This window comes from Zalophus californianus, chromosome 12, assembly GCF_009762305.2.
Source record: "Zalophus californianus isolate mZalCal1 chromosome 12, mZalCal1.pri.v2, whole genome shotgun sequence".
Taxonomy (NCBI): domain Eukaryota; kingdom Metazoa; phylum Chordata; class Mammalia; order Carnivora; family Otariidae; genus Zalophus; species Zalophus californianus.
The window spans coordinates 9,141,743-9,164,399 of NC_045606.1; the positions used below are offsets into that span (position 1 = coordinate 9,141,743).

At 46.0% G+C, this 22,657-nt stretch overlaps 1 protein-coding gene across 3 annotated transcripts in view; it reads left to right on the forward strand.

Moving 5' to 3' along the window:
- EGFR (epidermal growth factor receptor) overlaps positions 1–22,657 on the forward strand; it is a 197,438-nt gene that overhangs the window by 60,891 nt on the left and 113,890 nt on the right. The window lies entirely within an intron of this gene.

Sequence of the window (22,657 nt, forward strand, 5' to 3'; positions counted from 1 at the left end):
TTTGTCATCAAGACTCAGGGGTCCCAGTAAAAGCTGGCTACATGGATTAGAGGGAATCCTGATAACCACTGTGCTTTTTCGTTTTTGTGATTAAAATTTTCAGGATATTATGTGGCCTGTACTTAGGGACACAATGTCAACAAGAAATCTCTTATTTTTTAAAAGATTTATTTATTTATTTTAAAGCGAGACAAAGAAAGAGCATGAGTTGGGGAAAGGGCAGAGGGAGAGAAATCCTCAAGCAGACTTCCCTGCTGAACAGAGAGCCCGATGCGGAGCTCAATCCCAGGACCCCGAGATCATGACCTGAGCCTAAATCAAGAGTCAGATGCTCAACCGACTGAGCCGCCCAGGTGCCCCAATAAATCTCCTTTCTATTTCTATCATCTAGAATACCTATTTTGACAGACACACACACCCCCCCCCCCACGTATACACCAGCCTGAAATAACCAAGCAAACACACACACGCACTCCGCTACCTTCATCTATATCATTTCTATGAAACATAGTTCATCTGAATGTGACTGACTTCATACCTGATCCCTGCTTCTCCCAACAGTCTTCCCTGCAAAGCAAATTTCTTATCCTTTGAATTTCTTTTGTAGAATATATGGCCCATTCACCTCTGGAGGAGTTATTTGTATATATGTGGTCCCTCCTTTACTTAGAATATAATGTCCTCAGAGCTCTGAATATCCCTTTATTTATTTGGACCTTTGTAATGCCTGCCACCCTGTCATTGGCATTGTCCTGCACGCTGTCAATAAATCTGTGATGAATAAAACAGCAAGAGAATGAGGGAAATTTACTAGCCACCAAAGATCTGAACCTTCTCTGCTTTGGTGTTTGAAAACTGAGTTCACTACCATTATAGGACATAAAAGGCAGAATGAAAATTGTACAAAAATCCATTTTAATACCACTGTGTCAGTAGAAGTGAACAAACACCTATGTAGTGAGGAGTTGATAAGTTGATAAGGATTCGATGTCTTGAGGAGCTTTATTGCAGATGTTTAATTAGACTCAAAAATTCCAAAAAGGATCCTTAGATCCGATCTTCATCCTTTGTAAATGTAGGTGAAAATGGGCAGTTTAATACTCTGCACTAGATGTGGTGTTCTTTAAAAGACACATCGGTGTGCCTGGCATAGGACCTCGGGCACATGGAAATTCTTTGATAATTATAGAATAAGATTGCAAGGTAAAAGATCATATTAAGACTGAAATTGTTTTCCTGGGTGGTTACAATTGTAAATAAATATTTTGCACGAAATAATTGTACAATTTTATTGCAAAATTTTCTGATCTTGGTCTTGTCATTTATATAGACAAATAAAAACCCATCTTCCCTATTTTCCTCTCTAGCCGCAAGAAGTAGGTTATGTGTTGTACGCTCTTTCACCTGCCCTGCCATACAACCCCTGGTCTGAAATGTTCTGGGAGGCCACAGAGACTCTTTGGAGCTAGAGTTGGTTAAGTCCTCATAAAAAGAGGCCTCGGGAGGGTACTTTTCTGGATGTAGCCTTGGTTTTCCTTTTAAACTAAGGTAGCAACAGACAGCTGGACATTGTCCCCTGGGCTGGGACTGGAGGGCAGGCTCTGACGCCATTGGGCTTCGTTTTGTTTGGCTAGCAAAGCTTCACACAATTGTAATGTTTCACCGGCTAAACATTATCATAGTAAAGCCAATGACACTGGGTGTGGAGGTAGAGGAGGAGGCGAGGCCCTTGAGCTGGCTCTCTTGGGGTAAAGTACACAGTGGGCCTGGCTTCCGGCTCTGGGCAGAGGAATTGTCTAGAATAAGGCTGCATATACCCCTCTTGGCTTTCTAGAAACTTTGGAGTGTTTACCCTTTCCCTTTTTTGATATGTTCTAGTTCCTGAGCCTTCTGTTGCTTGTGGGCATGTGGAGAGGGGAAGGTAAGGGAACAGGGTGACGGCTTATGGGGGCCGAGGGTGGGAGGGGAAATGAGGACCCTGCCCTCCATGCCCCACCCCATGCCTTCCCTAACGCCCACAATAGTCCCAGAAAGGTTTCTCTTTACAGCCATACCTTTAGGTATCCCACTGTCTCCAGAGGTACCATATGCATTTAAAACATACCTTTTTACTTTATTTTCCTTAATACTTAGAATATATGCTGAATGTACTACTCCAGATAAGACCTACATCTGCAAAGAGTTTATAAACTTCTTCCTCCTTTTCTCTGATCCCAGCGCCCTGAGGAGAACTGTGTTTATACACTATCATGTGTCTTTCCACACCTGGAGAAGATGTTCATATGTACTTTGAGGAGCACATTGATGCTGCGGTGGATGAGTCTGCAGGGCTAAGGAACTGCCCATGTGGGCCGGAGTGATAAGAGCTCGGATGCTATGACGGGTCCACAGACGGGGCTCTGCTCAGGACCCAGGTTTGGGCTGCCCGTGGACAGTGCGAGGTTTCTGGGTCCCAGAGTATCTGCTCCACCACCTGTGCCTTCTCCACAGAGAAATGGGGGTGAGACAAGGGAAGTAAAAGGTTCAGGATTAGCCCACCTCGTCAGAGGCCGATGAGACAAGGACGGACGGGCCTCCAGGGCTGGATGGAGCAGAAACACTTAACAGAGGGTTGAGCTGGAGCACCTGGGAGGTGCCGAGAGTGGGGACCACCGTGTTGGAAGAGGGGCAGGCAGGTGAGCAAGGGGACGCTTTGGGGAAGCTCAGCTACGCAGGGAGGAAGATGGGCACCTCCAAGAGTGTGGCTGCCATTAGAGGTGGGAGGAGCTCCATTGGTATGTCTGACGTGCTGAAAATTACTTAAGAAAAGAAACCGAAAATGTCAGGATTGCGTATTTTTACTTTCTTCCCCACACAGCCTGTTCTTTCCATTGTTCTTCCTTTCACGGCCAAAATTAGGTAATGAGTGAGGTGGGCGTTAAATCCTGTGTGCATTAAATTTTGATGTTTGATTCATCGTGGATTTTATGACTTCTATTTGGGTTGTTAGAAATACGGCAATGAATATTATTCTCATTACACAGTCTTTTGGTGTCCCCTTCGATTAAAATGCATGAGGAGCGGGCCCTGCTTCCTTCTGACCTTCCATCATGAAACTAGCCCTTTCTCCCCTGGCCCACACATCTTCCAAAGCTGGCAACATTTAAGCTGTGGCCGGAAGTAAACATTTGTATATCTTGAGAGTTTTGTGTATGTTCTGTATATGAATCTTTGGTCAGATACGTGGTTTTCAGATATTCACTCTCAGTCTGTACCTTGTCTTTTCAAGTACAGGGCCTTTTGCTGAACAAAAGTTTTTAATTATGAAGTCTAATTTATCCATTTTCTTTTATGGCTCCCTTTTTTTTGCATCATGTCTAAGAACTTTGCACTGAAGTCTGAATCCTAAAGGTCTTCTCTTATGTTCTCTTCTAAAAGTTTCATAGTTTTGTGTTTTAGACGTAAGACTAGGATCCATTTTGAGTTCATGTTTGTGTAGTGTGTGAAGTTTAGGTAGAGGTCATTTTTTTTTTTTTTGCCTCCACTACCCACTTGGTCCAGCACCATTTGGAGAAAAAAACTACCTGATTTCAAGCTTGATTCTATAGCCATAATATTCAGGAGCTCTTGTTTCTGTTTGTTTTGTTTTTAACAACTGTTGGTCACTGCAACATGGATGTGGTAGGGACAAATGTGGGACATTCCACTCTGTTGAGCTACAGTCTGAGGTGACCCAGTGATATTAATCATTTATCAGGAGGTCGGGGTGAGGAAAATGTCCTGCAGAAGGTACACATCAAAGAATGGGAGGTCAGTCCTGGATCTTAAATGCTTGAAAAGCATTCCTGATTGCCGCGTTATGTCAAAGAGTTTTACAGGTAGAATTTTTCCTCATGGAAAGCAGCAGCGATTTAATCTGAACAGAAAGCATTTTGAAATGTGCTCTTGGCAGGGCTCCTTGCTGATAGGCAGTGGAAATGATTAACAGGGGAGTTATCAACTGTGGACTTTTGGTAGCAGAGGGAACATTATCTTTCACTGTGGTGGGCCTGGGACACATACCCTAGATATTGGCAATTATCACATCACCCACTAACCTGGAAGAGGACTGACCAATGTCTGCACAGCTCCTGGGTTCCTGCAGAGTGGGCGAAGTTTGTTTTTAATTTGCAAGCTGTTTTCCTCTCTCCAGAACACGCTATCAGTGTTTTCTTGTTTATTCTAGAAGGAATTTTTGGAACCACTTGTAAACTCCCAAAAAGGTGGCACAGGAAAGGCGGCAAGATGATACAAATGTTCAGTGACTTTCAAACCATTTTTAACCTTACCAAAGTAAGAAATGTGTTTTAAAATCAGGACCTGTGCAGCTGTACATAAAGTTTTGTGAAGTAATTACTATCTTGTCAGTACCTCGTTGAGTAGAGGGATAGCCTTAACCTCCCGTGTCTATAGAAGATGCATCATCTCGGGCGCCCGGGTGGCTCAGTTGGTTAAGCGACTGCCTTCAGCTCAGGTCATGATCCTGGAGTCCCGGGATCAGGTCCCACATCGGGCTCCCTGCTCGGCAGGGAGCCTGCTTCTCCCTCTGACCTTTCTCTCTCTCTCATTCTCTCTCTCAAATAAATAAATAAAATCTTTAAAAAAAAAAAAAAAAAAAAAAGAAGATGCATCATCTCGCCTTATTCCCCGATCCTCTCCCTTTTGCTGCGCCCCCCCCCCCCCCGACCCTACACTTCCTTCATAACCATCTTTGTTTTCCTTTCATTTCCTTTGTCTCCTACCTATGACTTTATAGCCTTTTGGAAACTTGCACAGAAACAGTTTATTGAAACTCAGCTGGTGGCCCCAGGGCTAAAGAGATTCCTTAGACCCAGAACCACCGAGAGGAGCAAAGCAGTGCCGCATTGTCATGTGGTTGTTTTCCAGAACCTCCAGCAAGGAGTTGTTTCATGAAAAATTATTGTCCAAGGTTTGCATTTTCATCCCCCGGTCTACATACATAATGGGCCACTCTTCCATCTCTGGAAGGCAGTGTGTCCGAGACCCTTCCTTGGAGGTCTGGTGGGAGTGGCAGGTTCAGGCAATCATAGTGTATTAGTTCCTAAGAACTAAGAGCAAATACAACCAACCATAGCAAATTACAACCAACTGGGTGGCTTAAAACAACAGAAATGTATTCGCTCACAGTTTTGGCAGTCAGAAGCCCAAAACCAAGGTGTTGGCAGAACCGTGCTCTCTCTGAAACCAGTAGGAGAGAATCCTCCCTTGCCTCTTCCTAGCCTCTGGTGTTGCCAGAAATCCTTGGTATGTCTTGCCTTGTGGATGAGTCACTCCAGTCTGTGGCTCCATCATCACATGGAATTCTCCAGTGTGTGTTTCTATGTCTTCACTAGGCATTCTCTTCTCTGTATAGGTGTTCAAACTTCCCTCTTCTGAGAAGGACACTAGTCACTGGATCAGGGCCCCCCCTAATCCAGCATGACCTCATTTTAACTTGATTACATCTTCCAAGGACCAGCTTCCACATAAGGTCTCAGTCACAGGTACCAGACAGAGATTAGGACTTGAACATGTCTTATTGAACCATTCAAGTCACAGCACGGTCATTTATATACACTCCTCCCTCAGGACTTTGAGTGTGGTGGTCTTAACCATGACAGTGTCGATAATAGCCACAGACAGCTGACCTCGAAAGGGAAGGCCTTCCTTTGGATTTTCTTCCTGACTCACTCCTCTCAGTCCTTGCCACAGTCCAGGACTGTAGCAGATGCCTGTGCCCGTTCCATAGAGCTCTCTGTGGAATACTGCCTTTGGTGACTGCGGCACGAGAATGATCCTAAGACAGAGACCACGGTAAATGGAATAGAATTCGGGAATTTATTCACAACAAGGTCAAGGCAGAGTCAGCTGCCGAGATGCAGGGTGGAAGAAAGCTGGCTTAACAGATGCAACTGCGGAAAATCATTGGTCTAGTTTACCATAGTGGAATAAAAGCCCAAACTGTGATGTTGGAGCAAATTACCACAAATGTCATGGCTTAAAACAACACAACACGGGCACCATCACATTGTTTCTGTGCCGTGTTCTTGGGGTCCCCCAAGGCTGGGTTCTCATCTGGAGATCCCAGTTCTCCGGGTTCATCCGGGTTGTTGGCAGAATCCAGTTCCTTGAGGTGATAGAAGACTGAGGCCTGTGCCCATCGAAGCTGCCGCTCTCCATAGCCTCCTCACAGTAGAGCTGTCTGCTTCTTCACGGCCAAAGCGTCTCCTGTCAGGGACTGTGTAGACCTTTGTTCAAAGCTTTTACCTGACTGGGTCAGGCCCACCCAGGGTATATATCTCCCTTTTGATTTGGGACCTTAATGACATCATGCAAAATCCCTTCACCTTGGCCATTTGCCTAATCCCAAGAATATTACCCATCACCCATTTGGGTCAAGTTGCAGTAAGGGATAAGCAAGAGGCATGAAGTCGGACAAGCTTATGTTGGTCATAAGTGCTCATTTCCAAAGCTGCACTTGGGAAGGGTGTTGGCAAACTGAAACGGGCTAAGAGGTAGGGAAGGCACTTGGAAAAAGTCCCAACCACGGATAAAGACGGGGAGGGGTGCTTTTGTGGGGGGAACTAAGAGCGGATATAATAGTTGTCTTCAGTATTTGGAGGGCAGTTCCTGGGAGGAAGAATTTGTCGTGCTGGTGTTCTGGCCTCAGACAGGAGCGATGAGATGCCCCGAGGCACTCAGTCCAGCCCGATGCCTGCTGCATTCCAGCTCGGTCACTTGTAGGAATTCCAGAGGAGTGCAGCCTGACCATAATCTTTAGCCATCAGACGTGTTGCGGACACTCAGTAAAATGTGGCATTCAGTTTTCTTTGGAATGATCTACTAAAGGGCATGCTCAAATCCAAGAAAGGTATTTCCTTGCCTGTTCCATTTCTCTAGACCCTCAAATGATCATTTAGCAACAGAAAGTCAGGACACCAGAAGCCTTCAAAAGTGGACCACAGTCAGCCTGCCTTGAATAAAAACACCCTCACAGGTGTTTTTATATTTCATCAGGTAATGGACACATACCAGATTGAAAACAATACTAAAGGCCACGTTATGAATGGTATCATGCCCGAGGTATGAGAGAGTTGACGTGTCAGTTGCTCCTTTTCCCTCGCATTCTTGCAAATCCTTTCAGTATAACAAAACCCCAAGTCATTCCGTATTCCTGAAGGCTGCTGAACGCATCTGTTCTTCCCTGGGTTTCTGTATGGTGGAGTGGAAAGCACGTGGGCTCCTGGGTCAGAGAGGCACTGGCTTTTTAAATCCCAGGTCTGCCCTACTCCTGAGCCCCTAGACGTCACTCCATCGTAGCCCATTTTATTCTCTATAAAGTAGGGGTGATTCTTATCTCTAAAGGAACAGAAGCGTACAGTACATAGTTGGTGCTTCCAAAGTAACATTTCTGCTGCTTCCGGAAAAATTACGTCGGAGGTAATTGGACAAGAATCCCTGAACATTTAGACATTTGGTTTTAGCCATACCATAAAGTCAGTGGTATGAAAATCTGCTAAAGAAGATTTGCTGAGTATCAGGGCAGAGGAGAGAATTGACATGTAAGGCGTGTTTCTGTCTACCGGCTGGATACTGGGTTCTTTATATATCATATCTTTTAATTCTCACAAATAACTTTTTAGTCCAAAAATAAGGAAATATGGGTTCATCGTGGCCCCAAGAGACAGTGGGGATGCAGAATGCAGGCTCATGTGTATTTTGCTCCAGGTTTCGTCTGCCCTGGTTTGACAATACTCATGATTTGTGTTGGAACATGACCCTGCCCCAGAGGCAGATGACCCTCTTCCCCTAATAACTTCCTTTGTGTCTCGTCCATAGTTTAAGACCATTATGAATAGTACTGTAATAGCTGCTGTTTGTCAGATGCTTACCATATACCAGGCCCTGTGCTAAGTAATTTCTACGAATTACGTCATTTCTATATTGCTTCACAATTTCCCTGCTTGGTCCCTCCATTTTACAGTTGAGGAAAGTGAATCTCAGAGAGAGAGCAGTTTGCTCAGGTTCACACAACTGCTTAGTACACGCTCAGGACACTTGTTTTTTGGTTTTTTTTTTTAAGATTTTATTTATTTGAGAGAGAAAGCAGGGGGAGGGGCAGAGGGAGAGGGAGAAGCAGACTCCCCGCCGAGCAGGGAGCCCGACGTGGGACTCGATCCCAGGACCCTGGGATCATGACCTGAGCCGAAGGCAGACGCTTAACCAACTGTGCCCCCAGGCGCCCAACCCAGAACACTCTTAATACCTTAAAAGCATAATGACAGTTTGTAAGATTTACCAAAAAAAAAAAAAAAAAAAGTCTGTGGCAATCCCCAAAAGTGAGATTATTTTGCTCCCTCGGAGGAAAAAAGAGCCCTGGAAAGACGTATCACTAGAGTATGGGAAAAAATGAAGCTATGGCTTTTCTGCGAGCCAGTTCTTTCCTGGCAGCCTCTTGGAATAAAACCACCTATCGCAGAGTTTTCTGGTTTCATAGGAGCTGCACGGTGGCACTTTGCTTTCATCTCTGTCCCCTTCCTTATGGCTGCCTGCCCTGCTGCGCGAGGTCCCCGGTGCCAGCCCCCCAGGCAAGGGCCCCGCAGTCCGAGGAGGACGGAGGGCAGCCCCGCAGCTGTGGACGTGGAGTGAGATGTGGGGCTTTGACGGCCCATGAGAGGACACAATTTTTTTTTTTTTCCTTTTGTTTTCCCTTCTGAGCCATGAATCAGTCTCTCTCCCCTCCCGCTCCCCTCCACCAGCCGGCTCCCCTCTCCCTCACTCTGTTCTCCTGTTGCAGGCTTGCAGGCTTCGAACGCACTGCTATCCTAGTATTTCTCTTTTCTTCAGGCAGGAAACGAGAGACCCATTTTTTTTCTTTTTTTTTTAGAGCCATTCAGGAAGTCGTCCAGAGTTATAATGGCCCATTATCTAACGGTCAGAGTTTACTTAGGCTTTCACTACGTCCACTGCCCACTTGAAACCAGGAAAAATATTTCCCCCACCGCCGTGAGTGTGCTATTCACATCTGACCGCAAACGCTCAGAGGTTGTGCCTGTTCCCATCGAGAACTCCCAAGTCAGCAAATCCGTGCAGTGGTGCCCGGCACAACAGTTCTTGTTAACGCTCTTTTATGTGCTTTTCAAGACATTTCTCAATTACTTGTTTATAAATCTGTGCCCTGAACGTGCACTCACGCGCCCTTTAAACCCAACATTTCCTCGCGTGAACGCCAGCAGTGGCACTTATTAAAAATGCCTATTCTTGGGCTCTGCCTGGTGCCCACTGAGTGAAATTGTGGGAGGGTAGACCTCAGCGATGTCCATTCTAAGAGTCTGATTCCATGCGGCCAAACTAGGAAGAGCCATTGCCTTGACAAAAGGGGGCCGGCACCAGAAGCATGTGAAGCATTTAAAAGGTATGGCAAAATGTGTTTTATTAGCACCAATGGCGGGGGGGGCGGGGCGGAGCGGGCGGTGGGAAACACCAATGTTTTTTTATTAGGAGTATTCAGAACAAGATCAAACTTTGAAGGGGCACTAGGATAGTGGCATTTTCTCTTTTTGTGATGTGGGGATGAATTAGAAGCTTTCCTATTGGGTTTATTAGCGCATGCACACCCGTGTCCCCAGTGGAGACCCAGCCCGGCCAGGCTCTCATCGGGATGTAGGAAGGCTTGAGCATGACTCACAGCTTACAGCAACTTGTGCAGGTGAGCGGAGAACATTCCAGCACTTGGTGTGCAGCGGCCTCCCCGCCCCCTCAGCTCCCCTCTCCCCGTGTCGCAGGCCACAGAAGAAAGGAACTGATAGTCGTAGTTTCTATTCTTAATCATGTCATCAGAGAGAGGAAAAGGTATGTATGCTGGTAGCTGATTGAGGCGGGCCCACGGGGAAGGTGATAAATGGAAATAGCGATCTCCTTCCTCAAACCTTGATATAATGTAGGAGAGTAAAAAGCTCACTCTCTCCCGTATCCTTGGCACCTGCCCTACCTGCTCCTTTCTCTCCCATCTGGCTAAAGGGCCCTGCAAAGCCTGAGGACGGGGTGGTCACCTTCAAGAAGAAAAAAGAAACCCTTTCCCAGACTCTGCCCTCTGAGTCCCCCTGCCCCTACTCTGAAAATGGGACCAAATCAGGGGAGGCCCCCTTTGGCACAAAGGACCCCCATGACAGAGCCCAAAATAGAATCTCTAAAGCTGCAGAGCAGATGCATGAAATGTCCCAGGACTCCTTCCTGAGTCAGAACACGGGTGCAGGGGACGCCCGGGTGGCTCAGTCAGTTAGGCGTCGGCCTTCAGCTCGGGTCATGATCCCAGGGTCCTGGGATCGAGCCCCGTGTCGGGCTCCCTGCTCAGCGGGGAGCCTGCTTCTCCCTCTGCCTCTCTGCCTAATTGTGCATGCTCGCTCTCTTTCTGTCTGTTGTCAAATAAATTAAAAAAAAAAACAAAAAAAAAACAGGTGCATCTAACACCTTCACTAGAAACGTCGCCCCACAGCCTATACTTTCCCGTGTGCCACTGTCCCTGAGCAGCCCTGGTCACACTTCTGGTTGTTTCAGATTACACAGGGGTAATTTCAGAGTCCTTTTCAAGTCACCCAGCAGGCATCTGCACTCGCAAATTAAATGCCTGGCGCATGATTTTGCTAAGGTAATAGTTCATTATGCTACAAATTACAGGGGTGCGCCTGGGGCACGTGGCCTTCAGTCGTCTAACTTCCCTGTGATTCCTTCGCCTGTCAGCCCTGACGAAAGCCTCCTTCATCCTGCTCATGGGGACCTGGCCACATTATGAACCCCATTTCTTTAATGCTAATGTCGTTTTCTTTTTGGAATGAAAGGCCTTTGCCAGTTGCTCTAAAACGTGTGTCTCACCCCTGTCCCTTTGCCCGTGAGGACGTCGTCATCGAGCTCTGGAATTCGCAGGCTTGCCTTGCTGTCCTCCACTCCTCTGTCTTTCCTTCCTCTCTTTCCATTTTTTTTTTTTCTGCCTCCATTTATTTATTCACTTGGCTGTGTTTTAATGACATGACATGGAAACAACCCCTCTTGGGAAAAAGTGCACTGGGGGGCAGGAAGTTGGAAAGTTAGAGGGTGAAAAGCAAGAACTGTGCTTTCAGCCGCCCTCGGAGCCTCCTAACTCGGTCAAGAGCTTGGGAGGTATCCTTCCAGAATTTGTCCTCTGTAGTTTACATACAAATATGTGTACAAGTAAACATAGTTTAGGTTTTGTTCGTATTTTTATACAAATGGGTTCACATACTGCATACCGTTTCCCCCCCCCCCCCCCTTTTAACTTAATTTCACTTTACTTGAGAGCTTTCCAAGTTGCAGCAGGTCTAAAACAGCATCTCTCTGATTTTGCCTCATCCTCGGTGTGGCCTGTCGCTATTGATGGACATTTCAGTCGCTGTGGATTTGTCAGCCGACACACTGGTGCTGCCCTGAACATATTTGGACGAGCCTCTCTTGTGCACATAAGAAGTGGTTTTCCAGAAGAGATCTGGAAGGGGGGCGTGCCACGAATGGGTTTTTCAATAATTTTTTTTTAAATTTCACTTACACACAGAAGTCATAGTACGTACCCAGGGCCCCAAATCATCTTTGCATCTTGCATCATCTGCCCTTTTCATTGCTGAAATATTTTAAGGCCAATTATGTCACAGCTAAGAAATCATGTCACATTTCACCACTCTGTACTTCACTATGCATCTCTGAAAACATGGATTTTGCTTGTGTAATCAAATGTCAGCATCCCACCTAAAAACTTAACCACTGATTTTACGTTATCTAACAATCGACCTCATTGGCATTTCCCCAGTTGTCTCAAAAAATGTCTTTTTACTGGTAGATTGTTGGAACCCTGATCCCAAAACTGGGCCCACACCTGCCTTCCATTATCATCTCTAATCTTTGAGCCGGCTCAGCCCCTTTCCACAGTGTGTGGGTGACTGTGGGAACCATGTTCTTTGCATCTGTGCTGGGAAATACCCCACCTGCTGGACTTGCTTCCCGTACTTTCGTCCAACTTGCTAGGCTGTCTTCTCTACTTCCAGTCAGTACAAGCTGCTCAAGGGATGGATTAGGTGCAAACTCATCTTTTTAGGCTGACTTCTTCCTAGGTAATGCTCTCTCCTTCATACTGCATCAAGGGTTACGTGTGTATTTTTAGTTTGGTCATAATGTTCATTTTCTAAGGAAAGACTTCAGGTGATCTGTGAGGTGCATGCCCTTGTTTGCCGACAGAAAAACTGGGATGAGGTGACAGGCTAAGGAGGCACGGCCAAGAAGCCCCATTCCCAGGCCCACACTCCCCACAAGGAGCACTTTCTTCAGTGCACTTTACCAGCTTCCCACGAAATGGCTATACGAATTAGGATTCAGGTACAGCGATGAAATAGAGCATAAAACATAAGATAGAAACATTGTAAGAGTGGAAAACATATGATTTACCACAACCACCGATCTTGTAACTTGAAAGATTCACCAAATTTTTGAAAAGTGCACACATTAAGCCCTGATTAAAAAAGTCAGGCATATGCCTGGAGATACCAAGGAATGACAAGCCACGTGTCTTGAGGGAGTAATATGTTACACTTCGGATTTTTGAAATACTTTCTGCATCTTATCTTTTTATATCTTTCTTTTAAAGACAACCATCTTGGCTTAAAGGAATGAGGCCAGTAAAAGGTAAAATTTTATCTACAGGAAGCAATAACTCTTATTTGTAGAGGAAATCTCATTTTAACTCTGAAGAACTGAAAATGCATTCTGGTTTTCAAGGACCTAATCTATAGTTGTGTGTTTTATAAAAGACAAGGTATACTTTGATATATGAGTTTTTTTGTTATGTGGATTTTGTTTTTACCAGATATGCGATATTCTTCTAGAATATTCTTCTAGATGTCAGGTGTCATGCTTGACACTTCTCCTTTGACCATGATCTCATCTGACCTTCTCAGCAACACAGCTAGAGGGGCACCATCCCCATTGCCCGAGATCACCAGGCTGTTAAATAATACAGCCAATATGTTAACCCCAATTTCGAATTTAAAGATTAGTGTTCTTTCCACAGTATCATGCTTTAAAGGAGGGTGCTCTCAACTTTGCAAAATGGGTCCTTCAAATTAAAGGGATCAGCAGTATCTAGAAATAAGAGCTATGATAATAGAATATTATAAATGAGTCTCCTAGCTATAATTATGGGGTAAAAAGTGATGAAAGCTGCCATCCTGAAAGATTCTGGTGATAGTGGTTCCTAATGCAGAGAGGTATGTGGGTTGAAAAACTAGTACCAGTTCAGGAAAAAAGACATGAAGGATTGCCTGGCGAGAGCACATGGTCGGCTGTCCTCCCCTCCAGCCTCCCTCTAACACACACACCTCTGATTGTCACCTGCCAGAGAGCAGGGCTGGGGAGAGTGAAATGATTCAAGAAATGCCAAAGCTGGGGGACTCAGTTGGTGAAGCGTCTGCCTTCAGCTCAGGTCATGATCCCAGCATCCTGGGATCGAGTCTCGCATCAGGCTCCTTGCTCAGCAGGGAGCCTGCTTGTGCTCTCTCTCTCTCTCTCTCTCTCTCTCTCTGACAAATAAGTAAAAAATAAAATACTTTTAAAAAATGCCAACACTATCAGTTGAAAAAGGCCGTACTGTTTTTTAAACTCTCGCCCTGACAAGTGGCGAGCAAGAGTCATGAACTTGAACCACGGCAGAGCTTGCCTCGTCATCCCATTCAAGAGTGGCATGCTGGTGGCAAGATCCAACCCTAATTCAGTGTGAGCCCACACAGTAGAGGTGCGGCAAAACTGTGTGTACCAGAAGGAAGCCTTACTGAAAACTAAGCTGCCTCTGTTCTCCCCTCATGCCTGATTCCTGAGGTGCCGAGGACAGACTCACCTGTAACACAACACTGTGGGTGAGATTTTGTCAACTGTCCCTTGCTTCCCTTTGCATTTGGCCCAGCAATTCAGTGAGATGCTGAATCCTGCAGATTTATTTGAGGAGGACAGGAAATGCCCCAGAGGGTGAGATCAGGTGGCTCCCCATCAGGCTGAGCGTTCACCTTAATTACTGCAGCAAGATCTGCATCAGTCGGATTAGCTCCAGCCTCGTTTGGAGCCCTGCAGTGACGTGCGCCACACTTGGTGGGAAGCGTGCTCCTATTTCTTTGTTATCCCACAGGGTAGAGCACTTGCAAATCCACACAAGACCCCCAGTCCATCACCCTTAAATTTTACCCACCCCCATAAAGGCAGCAAAGAAATGGATCCTGGTTTTCATTCTCTAGAACTGCCTTTTCGAGATTTACTACGGAAGAATCGGTTTGGAAGAAAGTGTTTGAATTTTATATGACTTGAAATATCTTTATGGAATCAAGTTTATGTGCCTTTTTCACCAGTTCGAAATCTGCTGTGCTATCAAGTGTCACCTGGCACGGTGACGAGCAGATGGATGTCATTTCTGTGCTGGGCTAATTACAGCCGCCTGCCCTGGCGTCAGCCACTGGGCAGGGCTAGCTGGCCTTGCAGCTCCGGCGATTTGCAGGTACTGCCTGTGGTTCTGATGATGTTGCTAGAGTATTGTTCATTTCGAGACCGGGTTAGGCACGAGGGGTTTGGAGGCTTCTGTTCATAGTCGTCGTATAATTGACCAGAGTGTTGAGTTCTAGCCCAGAAACCTCTATGGAAACCCATATGGACAAAGTTTAGTCAATTGGTTACCCGCACATGTCCTACCCTTCTAACTTGCCCAACATTTTCACATGGGCCTTTTCATTTTAATCAAAGAATCCAAACTTAGGGGCGCCTCAGTGGCTCAGCGGGTTAAGCGTCTGCCTTCGGCTCAGGTCATGATCCCGGGGTCCTGGGATCGAGTCCTGCATCGGGCTCCCTGCTCAGCAGGGGGACTGCTTCTCCCTCTCTCTCTGCCGCTCCCTCTGCTTGTTCTCTCTCTCTCTCTCTCTGTCAAATAAATAAAATCTAAAAAAAAAAAAAAATTCCAAACTTAAATGGGACCTTGGCCTAAGGGGTCCCTTAGTCGTGAACTACTCATGCGGGGATCAGGCCAGTGATGCCCCTTTGTCAGCAGTGCTCCCTTATAACACCTTTTATCTTCTACCCTTTTAGTTCTATGTTCCGTGTTTGAAATGATAGAAATCCTATTTCTGTGCTTTGTGAATGGAATGGCTTTTATGGTTGTATTTGTCATATTGATCCTACTTGGTTTTGGAATCGCTAGCCTGGCCAATTTACAATCCAAATTGGTAAAACACAGTTAGCAACAAATCACACACTCTCCCCACTGCCTGTGTCCAGGTTGGAGTCCTAGTTAATGATAAACAAAACAAGAGCATTCCTCACCTGATTGTGAGGTGCCTCTAGCCACTTGTCCTCCTTTCATGGTATTACACCAGTTTCCATTCTGGAAACTCATGTCGGTGCACAGTCAATAGCGAAGAAGTGATTTTTGGATGAGGAAACTGCATTTGGACCCGCTCCAACTGTGATGGAGACTTTCTGCCAGGGACTGGGGGTGTTGTGTGTTTAGGGCTTTCGTTTGTTCACTTTTGGCTTGTTTTGTTTTAACATATGAGAGTTTTCTTAATTTAAGCGCATGAAGAAATCGGTGTCTGTTACCTAAGCACTGACTTCTCAAAGCTTTTCATAGGCAGTGTGGTTTAGGGCCTAACGCTGGAGTCCAGTCTACTCGTGGCGGCAGCTGTGGGTTTTCCTGGTGGTGGTGTAACTGTTCCTGGAAGCGCGGGGAGTTGCTGAGGAAGCATGGGAGAGTGGAGGTGCCGGCAGATTGGAGGAGTTGGCTCCATAAAACATCGCTTACTTTGCAGATGATGGCAAAACCGTACATGGGACAAGAAGCGCAGCCACCAAGGCTAATAATAATACGGTCGGCGTGAGGCGTGTATCGCACACACCAAAAAAAATGAAACTTTTGTACAGAACTGTGTGCAGGCTCACTGAAGTTACGTTTTCCCCATTACTAAGGAAAAGTTTGTTTTCCAGAAGGGCAGAGGCATAGAATGGCATCTGGTGGTAACACGTATTCGTTTGGAAATTCACTGTAGAGCGAGTTTCCATTGACGGGTGAGGGAAATGAATTGGCCTCAGTAGCATCTGGCTCCTTATTCTCAGGAGAGATAGCTCGTGGCCGGGCATGAGAGGCAGCTGACTTGTTGAAGGGCCAAGTCTGGGAGGTTTGCACGGCGCCTGTCCGGAGCCCAGCGGTGGTGCCTCGTAGGCGTGGGCCCCCCTGCTCTTGAGGTGGTCGTGTGGGGACAGACTGGCCTGTTGTGTCAGGAGGTCTGGTCATAAAGAGGTTTCCGAAGATCCAGGGTTTGAGCAGCCAAAGACCAGTGCTTGGAGAATCCTTAAGTTGGAGGCTGATGTCTAGGTCTTAGTTTTCTACTGAGTCCCTAGGAAATAGGGAAAGGAATGTGCTACAGAACATTCCAACAGTTCCCTTCAAACTTCCTCTTTCACGTATGCTAGATCCTCTAAGGCTGTGTATCTATGCCGTCATCTTAGATCCGGTGTGGAAGCAGGGTGAAAAGAAGTAAATTCACAGTGCCGTAGGTGTGTTTTTGGCCATCGTAATTGCTCCGGAGTTAGAGTTTCATGTCTGTTTATCCTGCGGGCTCTAGACAGACCCTGCTCTTTGGCAAATGAGGCAGATGTCTTTGGGATATTAGAAAGGCCCAGATTGGATCGCCTGGGTGGCTCAGTCGGTTAAGCGTCTGCTCAGGGCATGACCCCGGGGGCCTGGGATCGAGTCCCCATCGGGCTCCCTGCTCAGTGGGGAGTCTGCTTCTCCCTCTGCCTGCCACTCCCCCTGCTTGTACTCTCTCTCTCTCTGTCGTGCACGTGCTCTCACTCTTTCTCTAGCAAATAAATAAATAACTATAAAATAACTCTCAAAATAACTATTAAAAAAAAAAAGGCCCAGATGAATTTAGCAGCAGCATTTTGGACCATTCAAAACCAAGACTAGTAGTAATGCAAATTCATGGGCTCTAACTTTAGTTAAGCAAAAGAAACAGAGTTTTCTGGGGATGTCCAGGCTCGGGAAACTGCTTTGCAGACTTTGTAAGACAAGGGGAGGGGGCTTCCTCCTGAGTAGTTGGTCTCCTCTCCTTTTTCAAGTGAAGACGCCAGTAATTTGGAATTGCCCTTTTCCAGCTGAAATGCCTTGCAAGTATGAACGAAAAGATAGTCATTTCCTTGAGGACACTGACTTGGTCCTCTTACTCTTTTGTAACTCTCCCGGTGCCCAGACTCACGGCTTTGATGGCGTGGTCTCTCGAGACCATCTCTGTACCCTCGAATGCTCACCACAATTCATGGGTGCATACACTTGGGAAATGTTGGAGGGCATGAATTTGTGACCTTGGGAAAAGAATTATTTCCAGCTAAACAGGAAAGTCAGGGGTGAATGCAGGTTGAGCCTGGGGCTTTATCCACTCCCAATCCTGATAAGGGAAGCATTTTTGGAAGATTTGGTTGAATCGATGTCACAGAGAAAGGAGGAAATTGTATTTTAAACCTAAAGTTTGTATTTTCTTTTACTTTTGGTTCCGTCAGCACCGTAGAATAGTCTTCTTAGAAGTCATCTTGTGAGGACTGAATGTTTGAATTTTCCATTCCACAGCTTTGAGGAAACGATCTCGTTTAGTGTCTTAAGCCAGCCCATCTTGCACTCTGCTCCCTGTTACCAGCTTCTGGGAGGTGCCTTCTCTTCCTGCATGTGAAATCACTGACATTCTAGTTGTCTCCACAAACACAGGGCAGATTTCCTGCCAGAGGAATCCACCTCAAAGAACTAACTCTCTGGGGTCCCTCTCGCATGCATCCTGCACACCTTGCACCAAGCATTTCTGCTGGGCGCCCAGTCAGCCATTTCCAGTGTCTAGAGCTTCAGGTGGAAAAACAAAGTGAGGTGGAGAGCAGTCCCAGGTTGGCCTCAGATCCCATAGGAGACAGCAGGGCGGCGGCAGTCCTGGGAAATCCTTCCCCACAAGCTCAGCCCAGTGCGCGATTTAACGCCGGCAGTCTTATCTCTTGCCTCTCTCATCTCTGGCTTTTATTTCTCCTAATAAAAGAGGAAAAAAATGACTTGTGTCTTAAAGAAAGCCAGGATACAGAGGTAGGTTCTCTCAGAAGCTAATGACGCCCAGGCTCCTGGGCCTCTCTGGGTCCTGCTCCCACTTCTGTAATCATAATTCAGCACTGTCCTCTGAAGCCCCCACCCCACACGTCCAGTGTCAGGCCCCCTAAAACAAGGATCCACCCCTGCAGGAACATCTCTTTTGTCCTAGCTGTTTGCTTGGTTTTCCCTCCACTATGCAAAATTCAAAATCACTTTACCCTTTCTAAAATGCAATTTCCTTTTCTCTCTAAAGTAGAGAAATCATGAGATAGTTGTGAGGATTCAATGAGGAGAGATGCCCCATGATGCGTGCCTGATAAGGTTCGTGGCCATTATTTCTTATTAGTAGTGTCCTCACTGTTTCCAGCCGGCATGCCGCGGAGGATTCACTTCAGTCATGCTGCGGTAGGTGCTGTCGTCTGGGAGACAGCCCCGCTTCAAATGACCATTGCCCTGCTCTGTGCAGCTGTGGGAGTTCAGGCCAGCTTAGGCTCAGTGCCTCGGTTTCCTGACTTGTGCAATGAGAGAATGAATACCTGTTATCAAAGGATCACACAGACACACAGACACACGTACACACGTACACATACACGCACAAAGAGACACACAGAAACACACACACGGGCGCCTGGGTGGCTCAGTCAAACGTCTGTCCTTGACTCAGGTCATGATCCCAGGGTCCTGGGATCGAGTTCCTCCTGCTTCTCCCTCGCCGTCTGCCCTTCCCCCTCACTCGTGCCCTCTCTCTCTCTCTCATAAATAAATAAATCTTTTAAAACACACACACACACACACAAAGAAAAGTAATATTTACTAGTCAAGAGGGGTAAAGTGAAACTCATTTCTTTCCACTTTTCATGGAAGGAAACACAGACACTCACTATGAGGCGAGTAAAGTACAAGTGAATCCCAGGACCCACCTAAGCCTTTTCTCTGTGATATTTTCTCTCGCTCACACTGATACACATCCTCAAATATTTTTCAGTGTCTTTTTTTCAAACTTAGTCTGCCATGATCTGATAGCAGGAAATGATTATAATTATGCAGCTTACCTCAAAGGGACCGAGGATAAATGTGATGAAAACATACTGAGAAACAGACTCTCTAAGTGGGAAAACCAAGTTACAAGAACAGTGCCAAGAGCATAGAGGCGAGCAAACAGAAATAATTCCTTACGTGTGCCTCTGTCTTCATAATTAAAATACACATGCACATACCAAGTTAATCTTGCTTAAATTGGAGCCTATATTAATATCCAGCAGATGGGAGCATGCAGCATCAGCTCTTAGGACCGAAGCCAGGTAGAATGCAGACCGAAGTCAGGCCGCTGTGCTCCCACCAGAAGCTCCTTTTCCTTTTGCCAACCCTCAGGTCAATGGTTCTCAGCTCCGGCTGGCCAGTGGAATCATCTGAAGAGCTTTTAAACACCAATGCCTACCCCAGAATGATCAATTCAGACTCTGCAAATAACATTTTTTAAAAGCCCTCCGGTGCCTTCGTAGGACTTACTGAATATCTGACCCAATTAGGCAGTTGACAAGTTTTTTCCCTTTAATTGTCTTGTTTGTAAATGGAAGCTTCCTACTTGTGTCTTCTCGGTTTGGTACCTCTTGGTTCTAGTTCATGGCAGTGCTGACCCTGCCAGTCAGAATTCAACTTCTGACGACTTTCTAGAAAAGTGTAGGGGGATTTGTGTCCCCACTACGTATTCAAGTGAATTTGTACATTAGGAAGTTTCTTCTTACTGATGGCAGTTGTCTGATTGTTGTGTGATAGGTCTGTTTCTAAACAGTTTACAGTTACATTGGATGAAACAAAAATGTGTTGGCATATCGTGAGTTATCGTCGGTGATGGCTGGTTATTAAAGGATTCATTCCCTCATTCACTTGTGTATTCCATAAGTATCTACCAGGTGTCTAAAAAGTGTGTATTGACTGTTGGGCACCTCTGGGCGTGTAGACCTGAAGCAGGCTCTGCCCCACCTTCTCATTGCCCCCCATTGGGACAGTCCTATTAGGACACATCCAGCTCTTAGTGTTAAGTGAATTTCATACACCTCTTGGTATCCTGACAAGCCCTGTTCTTAGCGCCCTTGTTTGTTGTTGACCTGAACTTTACCTTTTGGGTTCATTTTCCTCATAGGTGAAATTTAAATACTAATAGATGCTATTGGCTGGGTCCTTAACCTGTTCTGCAACAAATAACTTATCTTCAGCTCATTTATGCCTCCCCAAATTTGCCTCTGCTCTGTGCTTCCATACGTGTGACTCCCAGAGGGATGGATGGTACTTCGTAGCTCTCGCATGCTCTGTCCAGACAGGTGCTCACCTCCTCATCCTTGAGGCTTATCACTCAATACTCAGGAGGGTGACTCATTGAGAAGCCCAGAGATCTTCAACTCCAAAGCACTTTTTCTGCCTACTTCCAGGATATTGGAGCTGTGGAGCTGTTTCACTTCAGAAATCTTAAAAGCTTAATATCACAAACCCAGACTTAATACTGTCATTTAAAAAAAATGCTAGGGTTGCACAAACACCTACTTCATTTCTTCATAGTGAAGCTCTTGTCCCTTTATCTAAGGATGTGTCTCCTTGACCCTCCTGGTTAAATTCTAGTATTCAAGGCTTCATTCTGCCTTCAGTTGAAATCAACTGTCAGAAGGTCAGTAGCTCATCGTGGTATTCTCAGGACACTGTTTCCTTTTCTGTAGATATCCAGTGTGTTGCCTGTTAACAGTGCCCCAGGCAGCTTCCCTGGCTGAGGGCTGCCCCGTGGCGTTAGGCTAAGAGAGATTTGGACAAGCTGATGAGACATGTTCAGTTCTTCTGTGTCCAGCCTTCCAAGCATCCTGATAATTACTGTCATTCCTCCTGCAATTAGAAGCCGTTTTTCTTTGTGTTAATTTACATAAAGCTCACTTTGCAAATTCTTGACAGGATGAAGACCTTAAACTTTTAGTTGAGATGATTTTCCATTTATATTGACCGAAGTACTTGGTAACAATGAAGACTCCTGGTAAAACATACCCACGCGTATGGAAATTTGTTTTAGAGTTAACTTACGAAGCACCCGTGGACTAAAGTCTGAATGCATGTAATAGAAACAAGATATCTTTGCAATTCATGTGTAGTTTTTTTCTGCTTCTGTGTAAAAATGATACCAAGCAATGGAATTAGGTAGCAGAGATCACCTGTTATTGAAAAACAACAAATTCTTTGTACAGCTATTTACCTCCAGGAAGCTAACGGAGCATCGTGATCTCAGGGACCAGGAAACCAAACTGTTTTTTCTGCCCTGACATAAATTTCTGCTCTGTTGGGTGTTCCAGGCCAAGCTGCACCTGATGAAACTTCCACTCTCACGTTCGTAAAGTAGAAATGTATCGGTTCTCTTGGAAGAAGAAATCTCTCCTCTCCCTCATGCTGGTGACGGAGTCTGCACCATATTGTAATCATCTGTCAGCTCCAGCCAGGCTTGTGAGGCCGGGCAGAGCACTGGGGTGGGAGTATTGCTTGATTTGCTCCCTTCCCAAAGCTCCTGGAGGTTCTGCCTCGATCAGATATGAATGAAAGCTGCCAAGTACCAGGCTTGTGTGAAGGATCTAATGGGATGGAATGACCGTAATGTAAATTCATTACCCCCCCACCACCACCACCACCAATCCTCAGGCACTCCTTATTAGCTTCTTTAGACCGGTAAGGGAAATTGTGACTTACCCAAGGCTATGGAGCCTGTGATCTTTCTGAAGCCTGAATTACTGGTTCTAGAACATTAGCATACAAAGAAGGTTCTGAGGATTTTTTTCAAAATGCAGGTTTCTGTGCCCATCCCCGCGTCTCCCCTCCCCGAGACAGAACCAGAGTCTCTGGAGTGAGGCCCAAGAATCGGTGTTTTTCACGGGCACCCAGGCGAATCTGATGACGATTTGAAAGCCACTTTCCTAGGGGTCCTGCCACCTGGAATACAGAGCTCCAGCCTTCTTGCCCCTGGCCTGTGCCCTCAGTGTTCTCAGATCCACAGAGGAAGGAGGCACAACACAATCACTGTAGGGGATGCCTTCAGCTGACAAAGCCTCCCCCTCAAACATTTAGCCAGTACTGTTTTCAGAAAACAACAAAACAGAACTGTAACCAACCTAAATATCCCATCAGAGCAAATGGAGAAGTATGTCACCCCACATTCACCCAGAGGGGATTCACTGTAAAGTTAATGAAATTTAAGCCCCTTCTGAGGCCCTCGGTGGTCCTAGCAGTGGGCTGGCAGAGTCTTATATTTTATGAAATTTGCATAAGGGGAAAACATTTTGTCAAATTTGTGTGATTTCTCATTCCAGTATTCACTTCCACTTTGTACCTAATTTTGTATGCATCAGCCTCAGGACCCACAGACCCTGTGTCCGGGAAACACATCGAGACTGAGGACAGTGTGCCCAGCGAGCCATGTCCAAAATGGATTCTGTACTTTGCCCAGCAGTCTCCACA